The following is a 6099-nucleotide window of genomic DNA, read 5'->3' as shown; positions in this document are numbered from 1 at the left end:
AGCAACCGAATGGACACAGACCGAACCTTGAGTGACGAAGAAACAGCAGTCAACGAGGAAGAAGGCTGGATGCCCTACACCAGACGAAAACCGCAGAGGAAGATAGAGCCCTCGCAGCTCCGCACCGAACGGATAAGTCGGCCCCGTTACATCCTCTCGATCAGGCCACTGAATAAGACGCATGTACATAATATACCAAAGCAGGCCATTACGACGGCCCTAGAACTTACGGCGCGGAACTGGCAAATAGCAAATCTAGCTCTCTATCGTTACGATCCCATTGCGAACTGCGTAAAGGTGACAGTACGAGACGAGCAACATGCTGATAAACTCTCGAAGCTAACGACGCTCACAGGCAAAGCGCAAGGCAAGGAACAAACCTATGCGGTACAGATAGAACGAATGCCAGATCGACAGCCTAAGGGAAGCAAGGGGGTCATCAAGGTTAGACCAGATCAGTCGCTGGACTACATTATGGACCACCTCCGATGTGAGACCGCTACCATTCTTGACGCCAAAAGACTCGGGAAAACCGATATGCTGCTCATCACCTTCGACACTGAAAAGCCTCCCTATAAGATCGTCTTCGATTACGAACTAGTAAGGGTGTACGACTACCGCCCCAAGCACATAGTGTGCTTCAACTGTCACGGGCTGGACCACATTGCCAAGCACTGTCCCGAGGACTCGGTTTGCCGAGACTGTGGTCGTCCCCAGCATCCCCCGGATCCCGATTGCATAGGGGACCTTTTCTGCGTCGCCTGCCAAAAGCCCGGCCACATCTCGCTGAACTCGGCCTGTCCGAGCAGACTTATTCAGGCACCCCCAGAAGCTACGACACGTAACGAGAATTCTAAGACGGTGACATGGGCAACAGTAGCTAAGTCCAAAACTACTTCGGATAAGCCAAAGTCGCAGGTAAATGAATATCAAAGACAAATCGATGAACTGCGCCTCGAAAACCAACAGCTACGTATCAAACTGGAGCAGCTGGCGACGCAGTTGTCAACCCAATCTTCTGTGAGTGGGGAAGTTGTGACGGAAAACACTTCGAGTACAACGCAGAGAAAACCTCGAAGCAGAACTCGCACACCGAGAGCACGTAGCAGCACTCCAAAAAGACGGCCCGTGCCCAAGGTACCCATGCCAACGAACGAAATGTCCATCGTCCAAATTCTAGGCATCCTCCGGCAAGAGAGACACACAGAATCACGCAAACTTGAAAACAGTTTCCGAGAGGAACTCACGACATTAACCACTACCTTCCATGAACAGCTAGAGGCAGTAATGACAGAACTCCGACAAATCACACAGAGGGACGACGTGAAACGACGCAAGCTTCCCACTGAGGGAAAATGAGCAAGTCGCTTACCTGCCTTCAATGGGACTGCAGAAGTTACATCCAGACCGGAACAACACTCAGGGGACGTGTAACCCACCTACAACCGATTGCGATTTTTTTACAAGAAACACGAGGCCCATGCCATATTCAAGGATACAATACGATCCAACACAATACGATTTTACACTTAGATCCTGTCACACAACAACCAAGAGCTCAGGGTCAAGCGGCCCTACTGACCAGACGGGACTGTACTTCGATTGATCTCCCCCTTCCCAATATCAGCAACGACTACCGCGAAGTGGTCGCCGCCAAAATTCAACCCCCTGGCCAGCAACCATTTGTTGCTGTTTGCGTCTACTACAGGCCAAACACAGGGAGAGCACGACAGGATGACTTTCAGTGGGTACGAGACATACAACAACGGGCGGGTTCCCACCCCATCATAATTGGGGGTGATTTTAACGCCCAACACCCCGCATGGGGCTACCGCAAAGCAGACCCCAGAGGCAATGCCCTTCACGACGCCATGGAAATGTCCGCTCTCGATTTGGTTAATGCACCTGACACGGCCACAAGAGTGGGGCTGCACTCCCGACAGCGCGACACCACACCGGACCTTACCTTTGCGACTCCAAGATTTGTCCGTAAATGGGACACAATGTCCATCACCTGGGGCAGTGATCACTATCCGATCCTCATTACCCTTAACCGCAAGAAGATGCGAAAGCGAAGCGCGCACGCGCGTATCGACTGGAACATTTACCGCCAGCTTACGCAGCAACAGCCTTTCGATTCCTTCGAGCAGCTCGCCAGCATCATATACAGCGCTAAGCCCGCGGCGTCAGAGATGATTGAATGCGACGAGACAACAACGTGCATGGACGCACACCTTGCAAACCTCTGGAAAAGAGTACATGAACTCACGCACTGGTACCGCTATGGCGGTAAGCGCCACCGCGATCTCATGCAGCTTAAAAATCAGTATAAAACCATACAAGCCCACCAGCAGCTACTTGAGACGGAGACGTGGCACTCCACTTGCGCGAAGCTCGGAGGAATTCCTGGGCTTCAGCGCCTATGGGGCATTCTCCGCAGCATGCTCGGGAAGAAGAAAGGACAGCCCCCACTGAAAGGCCTTCTACTGCAAGGCAACCCAGTGGAAGTGGAAACGAAGGTAATACGGACCTTCTTCCCGCACGCTCGCGACAGCCCAGCACCCGATCTTCCGGAGCGAACAATAACAAACCTTGACCCAGGGCTTGACGCTCCCTTCACCTTGGGGGAGCTTACCGCGGCACTATTGAAAAGTAAGGCCCGCTCAGCCCCAGGACACGACAACGTCAATTGGCAAGACCTTCGAAATCTTCCTCTTTCAGCACAACAAAAGCTACTTGACATCATTAATGACACCTGGGAACAGGGCTCTGTGCCTGATACACTCAAGCTTTCGCTCATATATCCGATACCTAAAGGCAACAAGGACCCCACCAAGCCCGAGAACCTACGCCCCATATCACTTACGCCAACCATATGCAAACTTATCGAACGAATGATACTCGCCCGGATGCAACACTACCTCGAATACGTCCAACCGGGCCTTCACCCGGCGCAGGCAGGCTTTCGTCCCAACATGGGTACGCACGACTGCCTCTGGCTTCTGCGGCGAGTGATCAACAGGAAATCCCGGAAACTCATGCCTGACTATGTCCTGGCCATTGACATGCGAAAGGCCTTTGACAACGTTCGGCAGGAAGTCATCCTTCATGAACTGGCTCAGAGATATCCCAGCCAACGAGCCTACAACTGGATTCGTTCTTTTCTTCACAGTAGACCCATACGCCTTCACGGAGCCGCACCGGGGTGGACGCCATGCACATTCTACCTTGACAGAGGCGTGCCCCAGGGCTCTATACTCGGGCCAATGCTTTTCAATCTCGCCATGGCAAGGGTAGCGGATGCCTTGGAACGAGACACCACGGCACGATTTACTATTTATGCAGATGACATTACAATATGGACTGAAGCTAGCGACCACCTAGATGAACAACAAATGCAAACTGAACTACAAGCAGCAGTCCTAAGTCTAGAGAAAACCCTAGATGAACTGGGGCTGCAACTATCGCCCGAGAAGACCGAACTCATCAGCATAGACGGAAAGTGCGTCACCAACCCGCGGAAGCAAATCACCCTTGTGCTCGGCTCGGCACCAATCACCTCAACAAATGGACATATTCGCATCCTTGGCGCCCAGATCGCTAGCTGTAATAGCACACACAAGTGGATTCAAACATTACGTAAGAACTGGACACCCCTCCTTCACGCTGTCCGCCGCATATCCAACAAGTATGGCGGGGCGCGACAAAGCTCAACCGCAACCCTTGCGCGTGCGGTTGCAGTAGGCAGAGTCCTCTATGGGGCGCCGGTATACGAACTCTCTCCGAAAGACCTACGCGACCTAGAAAAATTACACAGAGCCACCCTGCGTACAGTAACGGGGCTGCCCAAGCACACTAGGATGACCCTCCTCCATCAGTTGGCACCAATACCTCCGATCCAGACCATCATTACCGAAGCCTGTATCCGAATGCAGTCCCGCTTGGACAACTCCTACCAGGGAAAGCTGACAACCCTATGGGACCAAAGGCGACGGTGCGATACAATGCCGGACGTCAGTGGGATCACCCTGGGAAACTGCCCCGCATCAAAAAACTTCACCAACCGCCCTATGCTCAGATTGGCCGCAGAGGCTACGCGCAGCCGAAGCTGCCGGCACGCTAGCAGTGCAGACATTGTCAACGTCTATACGGACGCAACGGCAAGAAACGACAGAGTCAGCATGGCCTGGATCTGCGACACCGACTTTCGCATACAAGGACAGCACTCATGTGCTCTCCCACAGGGCACCGCACTCCATGCGGAACTCCTCGCCATTTGGGGAGCACTGGAGGATGTACAGAACACAGCCTTCACTGACAGAGACGCGACCCTCCGACAGCAATATCGCATCTTAACCGACTCCTTCGCAGCGGTGCAGGAACTATCCTCCTCCACCACGGAAGACGCCACAGCGAATCAAATTAGAAAAAGACTGCAGATGCTTCAAGAATTTGGAATTAAGGTAACCATACTCTGGACCCCAGGACATACAGCGAATGACGGGGGTAATGCTGCGGCGCATGCAGCAGCCGTACAGGCACGCGGGACGGACCACACTTACGCCACCCCGCACCCCGACAATCCCACACTCCAGACACCTTATCACCTGGATCCGACCGAAACACCCTTGAACAGGCATATAGCGTACATGCACTTCATTCGCACCTCCATTAAGACCGCTAGCAAACAGCGTATCATGGAGGCCACACCCCAGACGCCTGTCATCAAAGGACTTTCAAGGCAGCAAGAAGTTTTTATAAACAAAGTCATCGCGAACGCGGCCTACACACCACACATAATCAGTAAGTGGCAGCCGCCACCTGTGTCAGCCGCACCACCAAGATGCAGCCACTGTCTCCAACAGTGCCGCGCAGATTTGTGGCATCTTATAAGGTACTGTCCTGCCTTCGCACGGGGCCGAGACCGCATCGACGACCTACAAGTGACCTCTCTTGCAGCCCTTACTGTTATTATACAAACAGACGATGATGCCCAAAAGGCGGTCGCAGATCATGGAAAAATCAGTGGCTTATACCGAGCGGTGTAGCGCGAGTAGACTGCCCTAGTACCCTGCCCGACATGTTGAAATGACCAAACCCCCTCCACTACCCTTCCCCCCCCCCCTTCCCCTTCTTCCCCACTGCGGCCTCGAGCCATCCTTGTCATTAAAGGACTTCAATCAATCTTCACTTTCTTTATCTTTCTTTGAGGAGCAGATGTTCCGAGCTCTGGACAACAGGGTCGCAACCACCGACGCCTTGTGACTCGAAGGGTGGTATGAGTCAAACCGAAGGTAACGTCCAGTGTGGGTCGGCTTCCTGTGTACAGTGAACTCCATGTCTTCACCTACTCGCTTGACAAGCACGTCCAGAAACGGCCAGGGGCGGATCAAGACCTCCATTTTAGGGGGGGCGGTTGCTCAGTGTAAAACGGCGGGGGGGGGGGGGGGGGGGGGAGTGTTTATATTTTTTGTGGAGTTATCGTTTTTACTACACTCTGATAACATAATATAGACCTTGAGAGCTTTTGTATCGGTTTACCTGTCGGGCATGAAGTCTTTGAATTAAAATCTTTCGGATGACCCCGCTAGAGGTAAGTATCTAGAAAATTGTGGTGGCACTATCCTTTCTGAACACCATAACGCAAGGAATTTTGTAGTTCATAGGAAACGGGATTACTCTATTCGCGTGGCAGCGCACTAGAAATAGAAAAAGAAGTTTATCTACTGGGGATGAATGTTTGGTGCTATAGCGGCTGTGACAATGGCAGATAGTGTAACTTGATGGCTCAGATATCCCCGGCGGGGCTACAACTTTTAAGCTCCTTTTGCTTGAATATTTATATATTCTCGTTACACCCGCAGAGCATGTACTGAGAGCCAAGCTTTGCCAACTATACGGAGGAAGCTCATGCAGCTAATGACAATGCGAAAAACGTTTCAATCTAAAACTCGGCTGTTCTTTTGAGATTAAGCTTGGCATAGTAGTTAAAACCTTATATTCAGCGCCAAAATGCAAAACCTGGTTTTAAGACATACTTTTCATTGTCGCCGGTTGCTTCAATGGAGCGAGTACGTTGCAAACAAGCGACAAAAATGG

Source organism: Ixodes scapularis, unplaced genomic scaffold, assembly GCF_016920785.2.
Source record: "Ixodes scapularis isolate PalLabHiFi unplaced genomic scaffold, ASM1692078v2 PGA_scaffold5__190_contigs__length_132052651, whole genome shotgun sequence".
In the NCBI taxonomy this organism is placed as follows: domain Eukaryota; kingdom Metazoa; phylum Arthropoda; class Arachnida; order Ixodida; family Ixodidae; genus Ixodes; species Ixodes scapularis.
Note: the sequence above shows the minus strand (reverse complement) of the source record.